The 14,147-nt window shown below is 46.3% G+C and overlaps 9 non-coding genes across 9 annotated transcripts; all 9 read right to left on the bottom strand.

The window, feature by feature from the left end:
- Window positions 1–510: 510 nt before the first annotated feature.
- LOC142288566 (U2 spliceosomal RNA) lies at window positions 511–701 on the bottom strand. Its single transcript, XR_012749318.1, has one exon. It is a non-coding gene; the product is annotated as a U2 spliceosomal RNA (small nuclear RNA).
- A 1,387-nt stretch (window positions 702–2,088) lies between these two features.
- Window positions 2,089–2,279, bottom strand: LOC142288565 (U2 spliceosomal RNA). The gene has a single exon (XR_012749317.1). It is a non-coding gene; the product is annotated as a U2 spliceosomal RNA (small nuclear RNA).
- A 1,387-nt stretch (window positions 2,280–3,666) lies between these two features.
- Window positions 3,667–3,857, bottom strand: LOC142288564 (U2 spliceosomal RNA). Its single transcript, XR_012749316.1, has one exon. It is a non-coding gene; the product is annotated as a U2 spliceosomal RNA (small nuclear RNA).
- A 1,387-nt stretch (window positions 3,858–5,244) lies between these two features.
- LOC142288562 (U2 spliceosomal RNA) lies at window positions 5,245–5,435 on the bottom strand. Its single transcript, XR_012749315.1, has one exon. It is a non-coding gene; the product is annotated as a U2 spliceosomal RNA (small nuclear RNA).
- Window positions 5,436–6,822: 1,387 nt separating this feature from the next.
- LOC142288606 (U2 spliceosomal RNA) lies at window positions 6,823–7,013 on the bottom strand. Its single transcript, XR_012749351.1, has one exon. It is a non-coding gene; the product is annotated as a U2 spliceosomal RNA (small nuclear RNA).
- Window positions 7,014–8,400: 1,387 nt separating this feature from the next.
- LOC142288597 (U2 spliceosomal RNA) lies at window positions 8,401–8,591 on the bottom strand. The gene has a single exon (XR_012749347.1). It is a non-coding gene; the product is annotated as a U2 spliceosomal RNA (small nuclear RNA).
- A 1,387-nt stretch (window positions 8,592–9,978) lies between these two features.
- On the bottom strand, window positions 9,979–10,169 carry LOC142288585 (U2 spliceosomal RNA). Its single transcript, XR_012749336.1, has one exon. It is a non-coding gene; the product is annotated as a U2 spliceosomal RNA (small nuclear RNA).
- Window positions 10,170–11,556: 1,387 nt separating this feature from the next.
- Window positions 11,557–11,747, bottom strand: LOC142288573 (U2 spliceosomal RNA). The gene has a single exon (XR_012749325.1). It is a non-coding gene; the product is annotated as a U2 spliceosomal RNA (small nuclear RNA).
- Window positions 11,748–13,134: 1,387 nt separating this feature from the next.
- On the bottom strand, window positions 13,135–13,325 carry LOC142288561 (U2 spliceosomal RNA). Its single transcript, XR_012749314.1, has one exon. It is a non-coding gene; the product is annotated as a U2 spliceosomal RNA (small nuclear RNA).
- Between the last annotated feature and the right edge of the window lie 822 nt (window positions 13,326–14,147).

Raw genomic sequence — 14,147 nt, 5'->3', positions numbered from 1 at the left:
GACCTCTCTTTTAGAATGTCCAAGAGCAAGCAAACTATTCCTCCAGGAGAGGGCGCCAACAGACTACTAAAGAGATCATCATTACTCAAAGAAAACCCCAAAAACCAATGCATGATAGGAATAAACAGGTAACTTTCTTTGGAGTGGAAGCGGAGAGATCGCACCAGATGCCAATTCTAGATGTTATCACACCTGTGGTCACTGCAGCAGCAGGTGAATCCACTTTGTCCAAAAGGGATCTATTCCATTCAATTGCAAATGATCTAGATAAGACAGAGAACTGCAGCACGGGGACATAGCCGAGTTGGTCAGGTTGAGTGGTGATGAGTTTGCTATTTGGATGAATAAAGAAAGTCAAAAGTGTGAAAGATAAAAAACAAAAGGAGGAAGTGTGAAAAGTGAATGGGCCAAATTGAGGTGCATATGAAGACGTATGCTTTCTTCCAATTCATTAAATCGGGCTAATATGAATCAGGTGAATTGAGTTCTGCTTTTGGAAACTGGGTTAAGAAGGGGTGCACCGTTCCTGGAGGTACTGCAATACCAGGTCAATGCGTGGAGTGGACAGAGCAAGCTCTTTTTCCATCTCCCTGTTCTAAAAATCCATTTAATATATGGTCCCCAGATAGGGGACGTATCAGATATTAAACTGATAAGAACAGATACTACACTTGATCTTAGCCAAAAGGCCGAGAAGCGATAACCAGAATTGGTTTGGGCCTCGAGTGGCACCCTGGCCTATGCCGGACACATCTTAGGGAGAGAGAGCGAGAGGGAGACAAACCCACGCCTACACAAGACATTTTGTCACCCAAGCCAACCCTTGAAAAGGCTGCTTTGCAGAGCCAAAACAAGAAGAATGGTGCGTTTTGCAGCCGCCGCCCACTGCAATGAATCTGAATAACTCCTCCTTTAGGGCGCAAGCAACTCCCCTCCCCCTTGCAGTCTTTCCAATTCACGATACAAAAAGACGGACAGGACAGGTTGCCTGACTTTCCGTCACTGCCACCCTTTGCCATCCTTACCCGTAGAAAGCCCTTTCATCATCCCCAAACCCTAATCTTTTCCCTTTCCTTCCCAGCCCCCAAACCCTGCCCTCTGTACCTTTCTCACCACCCGCTTCCCTTCTCCTGTCATCCCCCTACCACCCGGGAAAAAAAGAGATTGCCCCCTCCTTCCACTAGCCCACCCTCCCACCCAAAGAACAACTTCTTCTGCGCAGCTTGTTTTCTAGGCAGCAGCGCTATTGTGATGTCATCGGGGGGCATTGTGACAAGCCGCCAGTGTTCCGTCTCTTCATGTTGTGCACAGTTCAAACGGAAAATACATCAACAGGCAGACTACAGAAAAGCTTACTATCAAAGGTTAGAGGGGGGCTTTCTCAGAGGGCTTTTTACAGTTTTTCTATTCCCAATTAGCCGTTTAAGTGTACTTATTGAAAGTAGTAATTCTTTCATAGGCCGCCCTTTCTTAGTATTTGACGTTCCTTATATTGCGGTATGAGGCTTCGCAGTAGGTTGCAAACATTCATCACCCATGACTGTCCCCAATTGAGCTCAGAAGCTCAATGTCTATCATGACCTCTCTTTTAGAATGTCCAAGAGCAAGCAAACTATTCCTCCAGGAGAGGGCGCCAACAGACTACTAAAGAGATCATCATTACTCAAAGAAAACCCCAAAAACCAATGCATGATAGGAATAAACAGGTAACTTTCTTTGGAGTGGAAGCGGAGAGATCGCACCAGATGCCAATTCTAGATGTTATCACACCTGTGGTCACTGCAGCAGCAGGTGAATCCACTTTGTCCAAAAGGGATCTATTCCATTCAATTGCAAATGATCTAGATAAGACAGAGAACTGCAGCACGGGGACATAGCCGAGTTGGTCAGGTTGAGTGGTGATGAGTTTGCTATTTGGATGAATAAAGAAAGTCAAAAGTGTGAAAGATAAAAAACAAAAGGAGGAAGTGTGAAAAGTGAATGGGCCAAATTGAGGTGCATATGAAGACGTATGCTTTCTTCCAATTCATTAAATCGGGCTAATATGAATCAGGTGAATTGAGTTCTGCTTTTGGAAACTGGGTTAAGAAGGGGTGCACCGTTCCTGGAGGTACTGCAATACCAGGTCAATGCGTGGAGTGGACAGAGCAAGCTCTTTTTCCATCTCCCTGTTCTAAAAATCCATTTAATATATGGTCCCCAGATAGGGGACGTATCAGATATTAAACTGATAAGAACAGATACTACACTTGATCTTAGCCAAAAGGCCGAGAAGCGATAACCAGAATTGGTTTGGGCCTCGAGTGGCACCCTGGCCTATGCCGGACACATCTTAGGGAGAGAGAGCGAGAGGGAGACAAACCCACGCCTACACAAGACATTTTGTCACCCAAGCCAACCCTTGAAAAGGCTGCTTTGCAGAGCCAAAACAAGAAGAATGGTGCGTTTTGCAGCCGCCGCCCACTGCAATGAATCTGAATAACTCCTCCTTTAGGGCGCAAGCAACTCCCCTCCCCCTTGCAGTCTTTCCAATTCACGATACAAAAAGACGGACAGGACAGGTTGCCTGACTTTCCGTCACTGCCACCCTTTGCCATCCTTACCCGTAGAAAGCCCTTTCATCATCCCCAAACCCTAATCTTTTCCCTTTCCTTCCCAGCCCCCAAACCCTGCCCTCTGTACCTTTCTCACCACCCGCTTCCCTTCTCCTGTCATCCCCCTACCACCCGGGAAAAAAAGAGATTGCCCCCTCCTTCCACTAGCCCACCCTCCCACCCAAAGAACAACTTCTTCTGCGCAGCTTGTTTTCTAGGCAGCAGCGCTATTGTGATGTCATCGGGGGGCATTGTGACAAGCCGCCAGTGTTCCGTCTCTTCATGTTGTGCACAGTTCAAACGGAAAATACATCAACAGGCAGACTACAGAAAAGCTTACTATCAAAGGTTAGAGGGGGGCTTTCTCAGAGGGCTTTTTACAGTTTTTCTATTCCCAATTAGCCGTTTAAGTGTACTTATTGAAAGTAGTAATTCTTTCATAGGCCGCCCTTTCTTAGTATTTGACGTTCCTTATATTGCGGTATGAGGCTTCGCAGTAGGTTGCAAACATTCATCACCCATGACTGTCCCCAATTGAGCTCAGAAGCTCAATGTCTATCATGACCTCTCTTTTAGAATGTCCAAGAGCAAGCAAACTATTCCTCCAGGAGAGGGCGCCAACAGACTACTAAAGAGATCATCATTACTCAAAGAAAACCCCAAAAACCAATGCATGATAGGAATAAACAGGTAACTTTCTTTGGAGTGGAAGCGGAGAGATCGCACCAGATGCCAATTCTAGATGTTATCACACCTGTGGTCACTGCAGCAGCAGGTGAATCCACTTTGTCCAAAAGGGATCTATTCCATTCAATTGCAAATGATCTAGATAAGACAGAGAACTGCAGCACGGGGACATAGCCGAGTTGGTCAGGTTGAGTGGTGATGAGTTTGCTATTTGGATGAATAAAGAAAGTCAAAAGTGTGAAAGATAAAAAACAAAAGGAGGAAGTGTGAAAAGTGAATGGGCCAAATTGAGGTGCATATGAAGACGTATGCTTTCTTCCAATTCATTAAATCGGGCTAATATGAATCAGGTGAATTGAGTTCTGCTTTTGGAAACTGGGTTAAGAAGGGGTGCACCGTTCCTGGAGGTACTGCAATACCAGGTCAATGCGTGGAGTGGACAGAGCAAGCTCTTTTTCCATCTCCCTGTTCTAAAAATCCATTTAATATATGGTCCCCAGATAGGGGACGTATCAGATATTAAACTGATAAGAACAGATACTACACTTGATCTTAGCCAAAAGGCCGAGAAGCGATAACCAGAATTGGTTTGGGCCTCGAGTGGCACCCTGGCCTATGCCGGACACATCTTAGGGAGAGAGAGCGAGAGGGAGACAAACCCACGCCTACACAAGACATTTTGTCACCCAAGCCAACCCTTGAAAAGGCTGCTTTGCAGAGCCAAAACAAGAAGAATGGTGCGTTTTGCAGCCGCCGCCCACTGCAATGAATCTGAATAACTCCTCCTTTAGGGCGCAAGCAACTCCCCTCCCCCTTGCAGTCTTTCCAATTCACGATACAAAAAGACGGACAGGACAGGTTGCCTGACTTTCCGTCACTGCCACCCTTTGCCATCCTTACCCGTAGAAAGCCCTTTCATCATCCCCAAACCCTAATCTTTTCCCTTTCCTTCCCAGCCCCCAAACCCTGCCCTCTGTACCTTTCTCACCACCCGCTTCCCTTCTCCTGTCATCCCCCTACCACCCGGGAAAAAAAGAGATTGCCCCCTCCTTCCACTAGCCCACCCTCCCACCCAAAGAACAACTTCTTCTGCGCAGCTTGTTTTCTAGGCAGCAGCGCTATTGTGATGTCATCGGGGGGCATTGTGACAAGCCGCCAGTGTTCCGTCTCTTCATGTTGTGCACAGTTCAAACGGAAAATACATCAACAGGCAGACTACAGAAAAGCTTACTATCAAAGGTTAGAGGGGGGCTTTCTCAGAGGGCTTTTTACAGTTTTTCTATTCCCAATTAGCCGTTTAAGTGTACTTATTGAAAGTAGTAATTCTTTCATAGGCCGCCCTTTCTTAGTATTTGACGTTCCTTATATTGCGGTATGAGGCTTCGCAGTAGGTTGCAAACATTCATCACCCATGACTGTCCCCAATTGAGCTCAGAAGCTCAATGTCTATCATGACCTCTCTTTTAGAATGTCCAAGAGCAAGCAAACTATTCCTCCAGGAGAGGGCGCCAACAGACTACTAAAGAGATCATCATTACTCAAAGAAAACCCCAAAAACCAATGCATGATAGGAATAAACAGGTAACTTTCTTTGGAGTGGAAGCGGAGAGATCGCACCAGATGCCAATTCTAGATGTTATCACACCTGTGGTCACTGCAGCAGCAGGTGAATCCACTTTGTCCAAAAGGGATCTATTCCATTCAATTGCAAATGATCTAGATAAGACAGAGAACTGCAGCACGGGGACATAGCCGAGTTGGTCAGGTTGAGTGGTGATGAGTTTGCTATTTGGATGAATAAAGAAAGTCAAAAGTGTGAAAGATAAAAAACAAAAGGAGGAAGTGTGAAAAGTGAATGGGCCAAATTGAGGTGCATATGAAGACGTATGCTTTCTTCCAATTCATTAAATCGGGCTAATATGAATCAGGTGAATTGAGTTCTGCTTTTGGAAACTGGGTTAAGAAGGGGTGCACCGTTCCTGGAGGTACTGCAATACCAGGTCAATGCGTGGAGTGGACAGAGCAAGCTCTTTTTCCATCTCCCTGTTCTAAAAATCCATTTAATATATGGTCCCCAGATAGGGGACGTATCAGATATTAAACTGATAAGAACAGATACTACACTTGATCTTAGCCAAAAGGCCGAGAAGCGATAACCAGAATTGGTTTGGGCCTCGAGTGGCACCCTGGCCTATGCCGGACACATCTTAGGGAGAGAGAGCGAGAGGGAGACAAACCCACGCCTACACAAGACATTTTGTCACCCAAGCCAACCCTTGAAAAGGCTGCTTTGCAGAGCCAAAACAAGAAGAATGGTGCGTTTTGCAGCCGCCGCCCACTGCAATGAATCTGAATAACTCCTCCTTTAGGGCGCAAGCAACTCCCCTCCCCCTTGCAGTCTTTCCAATTCACGATACAAAAAGACGGACAGGACAGGTTGCCTGACTTTCCGTCACTGCCACCCTTTGCCATCCTTACCCGTAGAAAGCCCTTTCATCATCCCCAAACCCTAATCTTTTCCCTTTCCTTCCCAGCCCCCAAACCCTGCCCTCTGTACCTTTCTCACCACCCGCTTCCCTTCTCCTGTCATCCCCCTACCACCCGGGAAAAAAAGAGATTGCCCCCTCCTTCCACTAGCCCACCCTCCCACCCAAAGAACAACTTCTTCTGCGCAGCTTGTTTTCTAGGCAGCAGCGCTATTGTGATGTCATCGGGGGGCATTGTGACAAGCCGCCAGTGTTCCGTCTCTTCATGTTGTGCACAGTTCAAACGGAAAATACATCAACAGGCAGACTACAGAAAAGCTTACTATCAAAGGTTAGAGGGGGGCTTTCTCAGAGGGCTTTTTACAGTTTTTCTATTCCCAATTAGCCGTTTAAGTGTACTTATTGAAAGTAGTAATTCTTTCATAGGCCGCCCTTTCTTAGTATTTGACGTTCCTTATATTGCGGTATGAGGCTTCGCAGTAGGTTGCAAACATTCATCACCCATGACTGTCCCCAATTGAGCTCAGAAGCTCAATGTCTATCATGACCTCTCTTTTAGAATGTCCAAGAGCAAGCAAACTATTCCTCCAGGAGAGGGCGCCAACAGACTACTAAAGAGATCATCATTACTCAAAGAAAACCCCAAAAACCAATGCATGATAGGAATAAACAGGTAACTTTCTTTGGAGTGGAAGCGGAGAGATCGCACCAGATGCCAATTCTAGATGTTATCACACCTGTGGTCACTGCAGCAGCAGGTGAATCCACTTTGTCCAAAAGGGATCTATTCCATTCAATTGCAAATGATCTAGATAAGACAGAGAACTGCAGCACGGGGACATAGCCGAGTTGGTCAGGTTGAGTGGTGATGAGTTTGCTATTTGGATGAATAAAGAAAGTCAAAAGTGTGAAAGATAAAAAACAAAAGGAGGAAGTGTGAAAAGTGAATGGGCCAAATTGAGGTGCATATGAAGACGTATGCTTTCTTCCAATTCATTAAATCGGGCTAATATGAATCAGGTGAATTGAGTTCTGCTTTTGGAAACTGGGTTAAGAAGGGGTGCACCGTTCCTGGAGGTACTGCAATACCAGGTCAATGCGTGGAGTGGACAGAGCAAGCTCTTTTTCCATCTCCCTGTTCTAAAAATCCATTTAATATATGGTCCCCAGATAGGGGACGTATCAGATATTAAACTGATAAGAACAGATACTACACTTGATCTTAGCCAAAAGGCCGAGAAGCGATAACCAGAATTGGTTTGGGCCTCGAGTGGCACCCTGGCCTATGCCGGACACATCTTAGGGAGAGAGAGCGAGAGGGAGACAAACCCACGCCTACACAAGACATTTTGTCACCCAAGCCAACCCTTGAAAAGGCTGCTTTGCAGAGCCAAAACAAGAAGAATGGTGCGTTTTGCAGCCGCCGCCCACTGCAATGAATCTGAATAACTCCTCCTTTAGGGCGCAAGCAACTCCCCTCCCCCTTGCAGTCTTTCCAATTCACGATACAAAAAGACGGACAGGACAGGTTGCCTGACTTTCCGTCACTGCCACCCTTTGCCATCCTTACCCGTAGAAAGCCCTTTCATCATCCCCAAACCCTAATCTTTTCCCTTTCCTTCCCAGCCCCCAAACCCTGCCCTCTGTACCTTTCTCACCACCCGCTTCCCTTCTCCTGTCATCCCCCTACCACCCGGGAAAAAAAGAGATTGCCCCCTCCTTCCACTAGCCCACCCTCCCACCCAAAGAACAACTTCTTCTGCGCAGCTTGTTTTCTAGGCAGCAGCGCTATTGTGATGTCATCGGGGGGCATTGTGACAAGCCGCCAGTGTTCCGTCTCTTCATGTTGTGCACAGTTCAAACGGAAAATACATCAACAGGCAGACTACAGAAAAGCTTACTATCAAAGGTTAGAGGGGGGCTTTCTCAGAGGGCTTTTTACAGTTTTTCTATTCCCAATTAGCCGTTTAAGTGTACTTATTGAAAGTAGTAATTCTTTCATAGGCCGCCCTTTCTTAGTATTTGACGTTCCTTATATTGCGGTATGAGGCTTCGCAGTAGGTTGCAAACATTCATCACCCATGACTGTCCCCAATTGAGCTCAGAAGCTCAATGTCTATCATGACCTCTCTTTTAGAATGTCCAAGAGCAAGCAAACTATTCCTCCAGGAGAGGGCGCCAACAGACTACTAAAGAGATCATCATTACTCAAAGAAAACCCCAAAAACCAATGCATGATAGGAATAAACAGGTAACTTTCTTTGGAGTGGAAGCGGAGAGATCGCACCAGATGCCAATTCTAGATGTTATCACACCTGTGGTCACTGCAGCAGCAGGTGAATCCACTTTGTCCAAAAGGGATCTATTCCATTCAATTGCAAATGATCTAGATAAGACAGAGAACTGCAGCACGGGGACATAGCCGAGTTGGTCAGGTTGAGTGGTGATGAGTTTGCTATTTGGATGAATAAAGAAAGTCAAAAGTGTGAAAGATAAAAAACAAAAGGAGGAAGTGTGAAAAGTGAATGGGCCAAATTGAGGTGCATATGAAGACGTATGCTTTCTTCCAATTCATTAAATCGGGCTAATATGAATCAGGTGAATTGAGTTCTGCTTTTGGAAACTGGGTTAAGAAGGGGTGCACCGTTCCTGGAGGTACTGCAATACCAGGTCAATGCGTGGAGTGGACAGAGCAAGCTCTTTTTCCATCTCCCTGTTCTAAAAATCCATTTAATATATGGTCCCCAGATAGGGGACGTATCAGATATTAAACTGATAAGAACAGATACTACACTTGATCTTAGCCAAAAGGCCGAGAAGCGATAACCAGAATTGGTTTGGGCCTCGAGTGGCACCCTGGCCTATGCCGGACACATCTTAGGGAGAGAGAGCGAGAGGGAGACAAACCCACGCCTACACAAGACATTTTGTCACCCAAGCCAACCCTTGAAAAGGCTGCTTTGCAGAGCCAAAACAAGAAGAATGGTGCGTTTTGCAGCCGCCGCCCACTGCAATGAATCTGAATAACTCCTCCTTTAGGGCGCAAGCAACTCCCCTCCCCCTTGCAGTCTTTCCAATTCACGATACAAAAAGACGGACAGGACAGGTTGCCTGACTTTCCGTCACTGCCACCCTTTGCCATCCTTACCCGTAGAAAGCCCTTTCATCATCCCCAAACCCTAATCTTTTCCCTTTCCTTCCCAGCCCCCAAACCCTGCCCTCTGTACCTTTCTCACCACCCGCTTCCCTTCTCCTGTCATCCCCCTACCACCCGGGAAAAAAAGAGATTGCCCCCTCCTTCCACTAGCCCACCCTCCCACCCAAAGAACAACTTCTTCTGCGCAGCTTGTTTTCTAGGCAGCAGCGCTATTGTGATGTCATCGGGGGGCATTGTGACAAGCCGCCAGTGTTCCGTCTCTTCATGTTGTGCACAGTTCAAACGGAAAATACATCAACAGGCAGACTACAGAAAAGCTTACTATCAAAGGTTAGAGGGGGGCTTTCTCAGAGGGCTTTTTACAGTTTTTCTATTCCCAATTAGCCGTTTAAGTGTACTTATTGAAAGTAGTAATTCTTTCATAGGCCGCCCTTTCTTAGTATTTGACGTTCCTTATATTGCGGTATGAGGCTTCGCAGTAGGTTGCAAACATTCATCACCCATGACTGTCCCCAATTGAGCTCAGAAGCTCAATGTCTATCATGACCTCTCTTTTAGAATGTCCAAGAGCAAGCAAACTATTCCTCCAGGAGAGGGCGCCAACAGACTACTAAAGAGATCATCATTACTCAAAGAAAACCCCAAAAACCAATGCATGATAGGAATAAACAGGTAACTTTCTTTGGAGTGGAAGCGGAGAGATCGCACCAGATGCCAATTCTAGATGTTATCACACCTGTGGTCACTGCAGCAGCAGGTGAATCCACTTTGTCCAAAAGGGATCTATTCCATTCAATTGCAAATGATCTAGATAAGACAGAGAACTGCAGCACGGGGACATAGCCGAGTTGGTCAGGTTGAGTGGTGATGAGTTTGCTATTTGGATGAATAAAGAAAGTCAAAAGTGTGAAAGATAAAAAACAAAAGGAGGAAGTGTGAAAAGTGAATGGGCCAAATTGAGGTGCATATGAAGACGTATGCTTTCTTCCAATTCATTAAATCGGGCTAATATGAATCAGGTGAATTGAGTTCTGCTTTTGGAAACTGGGTTAAGAAGGGGTGCACCGTTCCTGGAGGTACTGCAATACCAGGTCAATGCGTGGAGTGGACAGAGCAAGCTCTTTTTCCATCTCCCTGTTCTAAAAATCCATTTAATATATGGTCCCCAGATAGGGGACGTATCAGATATTAAACTGATAAGAACAGATACTACACTTGATCTTAGCCAAAAGGCCGAGAAGCGATAACCAGAATTGGTTTGGGCCTCGAGTGGCACCCTGGCCTATGCCGGACACATCTTAGGGAGAGAGAGCGAGAGGGAGACAAACCCACGCCTACACAAGACATTTTGTCACCCAAGCCAACCCTTGAAAAGGCTGCTTTGCAGAGCCAAAACAAGAAGAATGGTGCGTTTTGCAGCCGCCGCCCACTGCAATGAATCTGAATAACTCCTCCTTTAGGGCGCAAGCAACTCCCCTCCCCCTTGCAGTCTTTCCAATTCACGATACAAAAAGACGGACAGGACAGGTTGCCTGACTTTCCGTCACTGCCACCCTTTGCCATCCTTACCCGTAGAAAGCCCTTTCATCATCCCCAAACCCTAATCTTTTCCCTTTCCTTCCCAGCCCCCAAACCCTGCCCTCTGTACCTTTCTCACCACCCGCTTCCCTTCTCCTGTCATCCCCCTACCACCCGGGAAAAAAAGAGATTGCCCCCTCCTTCCACTAGCCCACCCTCCCACCCAAAGAACAACTTCTTCTGCGCAGCTTGTTTTCTAGGCAGCAGCGCTATTGTGATGTCATCGGGGGGCATTGTGACAAGCCGCCAGTGTTCCGTCTCTTCATGTTGTGCACAGTTCAAACGGAAAATACATCAACAGGCAGACTACAGAAAAGCTTACTATCAAAGGTTAGAGGGGGGCTTTCTCAGAGGGCTTTTTACAGTTTTTCTATTCCCAATTAGCCGTTTAAGTGTACTTATTGAAAGTAGTAATTCTTTCATAGGCCGCCCTTTCTTAGTATTTGACGTTCCTTATATTGCGGTATGAGGCTTCGCAGTAGGTTGCAAACATTCATCACCCATGACTGTCCCCAATTGAGCTCAGAAGCTCAATGTCTATCATGACCTCTCTTTTAGAATGTCCAAGAGCAAGCAAACTATTCCTCCAGGAGAGGGCGCCAACAGACTACTAAAGAGATCATCATTACTCAAAGAAAACCCCAAAAACCAATGCATGATAGGAATAAACAGGTAACTTTCTTTGGAGTGGAAGCGGAGAGATCGCACCAGATGCCAATTCTAGATGTTATCACACCTGTGGTCACTGCAGCAGCAGGTGAATCCACTTTGTCCAAAAGGGATCTATTCCATTCAATTGCAAATGATCTAGATAAGACAGAGAACTGCAGCACGGGGACATAGCCGAGTTGGTCAGGTTGAGTGGTGATGAGTTTGCTATTTGGATGAATAAAGAAAGTCAAAAGTGTGAAAGATAAAAAACAAAAGGAGGAAGTGTGAAAAGTGAATGGGCCAAATTGAGGTGCATATGAAGACGTATGCTTTCTTCCAATTCATTAAATCGGGCTAATATGAATCAGGTGAATTGAGTTCTGCTTTTGGAAACTGGGTTAAGAAGGGGTGCACCGTTCCTGGAGGTACTGCAATACCAGGTCAATGCGTGGAGTGGACAGAGCAAGCTCTTTTTCCATCTCCCTGTTCTAAAAATCCATTTAATATATGGTCCCCAGATAGGGGACGTATCAGATATTAAACTGATAAGAACAGATACTACACTTGATCTTAGCCAAAAGGCCGAGAAGCGATAACCAGAATTGGTTTGGGCCTCGAGTGGCACCCTGGCCTATGCCGGACACATCTTAGGGAGAGAGAGCGAGAGGGAGACAAACCCACGCCTACACAAGACATTTTGTCACCCAAGCCAACCCTTGAAAAGGCTGCTTTGCAGAGCCAAAACAAGAAGAATGGTGCGTTTTGCAGCCGCCGCCCACTGCAATGAATCTGAATAACTCCTCCTTTAGGGCGCAAGCAACTCCCCTCCCCCTTGCAGTCTTTCCAATTCACGATACAAAAAGACGGACAGGACAGGTTGCCTGACTTTCCGTCACTGCCACCCTTTGCCATCCTTACCCGTAGAAAGCCCTTTCATCATCCCCAAACCCTAATCTTTTCCCTTTCCTTCCCAGCCCCCAAACCCTGCCCTCTGTACCTTTCTCACCACCCGCTTCCCTTCTCCTGTCATCCCCCTACCACCCGGGAAAAAAAGAGATTGCCCCCTCCTTCCACTAGCCCACCCTCCCACCCAAAGAACAACTTCTTCTGCGCAGCTTGTTTTCTAGGCAGCAGCGCTATTGTGATGTCATCGGGGGGCATTGTGACAAGCCGCCAGTGTTCCGTCTCTTCATGTTGTGCACAGTTCAAACGGAAAATACATCAACAGGCAGACTACAGAAAAGCTTACTATCAAAGGTTAGAGGGGGGCTTTCTCAGAGGGCTTTTTACAGTTTTTCTATTCCCAATTAGCCGTTTAAGTGTACTTATTGAAAGTAGTAATTCTTTCATAGGCCGCCCTTTCTTAGTATTTGACGTTCCTTATATTGCGGTATGAGGCTTCGCAGTAGGTTGCAAACATTCATCACCCATGACTGTCCCCAATTGAGCTCAGAAGCTCAATGTCTATCATGACCTCTCTTTTAGAATGTCCAAGAGCAAGCAAACTATTCCTCCAGGAGAGGGCGCCAACAGACTACTAAAGAGATCATCATTACTCAAAGAAAACCCCAAAAACCAATGCATGATAGGAATAAACAGGTAACTTTCTTTGGAGTGGAAGCGGAGAGATCGCACCAGATGCCAATTCTAGATGTTATCACACCTGTGGTCACTGCAGCAGCAGGTGAATCCACTTTGTCCAAAAGGGATCTATTCCATTCAATTGCAAATGATCTAGATAAGACAGAGAACTGCAGCACGGGGACATAGCCGAGTTGGTCAGGTTGAGTGGTGATGAGTTTGCTATTTGGATGAATAAAGAAAGTCAAAAGTGTGAAAGATAAAAAACAAAAGGAGGAAGTGTGAAAAGTGAATGGGCCAAATTGAGGTGCATATGAAGACGTATGCTTTCTTCCAATTCATTAAATCGGGCTAATATGAATCAGGTGAATTGAGTTCTGCTTTTGGAAACTGGGTTAAGAAGGGGTGCACCGTTCCTGGAGGTACTGCAATACCAGGTCAATGCGTGGAGTGGACAGAGCAAGCTCTTTTTCCATCTCCCTGTTCTAAAAATCCATTTAATATATGGTCCCCAGATAGGGGACGTATCAGATATTAAACTGATAAGAACAGATACTACACTTGATCTTAGCCAAAAGGCCGAGAAGCGATAACCAGAATTGGTTTGGGCCTCGAGTGGCACCCTGGCCTATGCCGGACACATCTTAGGGAGAGAGAGCGAGAGGGAGACAAACCCACGCCTACACAAGACATTTTGTCACCCAAGCCAACCCTTGAAAAGGCTGCTTTGCAGAGCCAAAACAAGAAGAATGGTGCGTTTTGCAGCCGCCGCCCACTGCAATGAATCTGAATAACTCCTCCTTTAGGGCGCAAGCAACTCCCCTCCCCCTTGCAGTCTTTCCAATTCACGATACAAAAAGACGGACAGGACAGGTTGCCTGACTTTCCGTCACTGCCACCCTTTGCCATCCTTACCCGTAGAAAGCCCTTTCATCATCCCCAAACCCTAATCTTTTCCCTTTCCTTCCCAGCCCCCAAACCCTGCCCTCTGTACCTTTCTCACCACCCGCTTCCCTTCTCCTGTCATCCCCCTACCACCCGGGAAAAAAAGAGATTGCCCCCTCCTTCCACTAGCCCACCCTCCCACCCAAAGAACAACTTCTTCTGCGCAGCTTGTTTTCTAGGCAGCAGCGCTATTGTGATGTCATCGGGGGGCATTGTGACAAGCCGCCAGTGTTCCGTCTCTTCATGTTGTGCACAGTTCAAACGGAAAATACATCAACAGGCAGACTACAGAAAAGCTTACTATCAAAGGTTAGAGGGGGGCTTTCTCAGAGGGCTTTTTACAGTTTTTCTATTCCCAATTAGCCGTTTAAGTGTACTTATTGAAAGTAGTAATTCTTTCATAGGCCGCCCTTTCTTAGTATTTGACGTTCCTTATATTGCGGTATGAGGCTTCGCAGTAGGTTGCAA

Source organism: Anomaloglossus baeobatrachus, unplaced genomic scaffold (assembly GCF_048569485.1).
Source record: "Anomaloglossus baeobatrachus isolate aAnoBae1 unplaced genomic scaffold, aAnoBae1.hap1 Scaffold_841, whole genome shotgun sequence".
Classification (NCBI taxonomy): Eukaryota; Metazoa; Chordata; class Amphibia; order Anura; family Aromobatidae; genus Anomaloglossus; species Anomaloglossus baeobatrachus.
The sequence above is the reverse complement of the archived record's forward strand: the minus strand, read 5'-3'. Positions and strand labels throughout refer to the sequence as shown.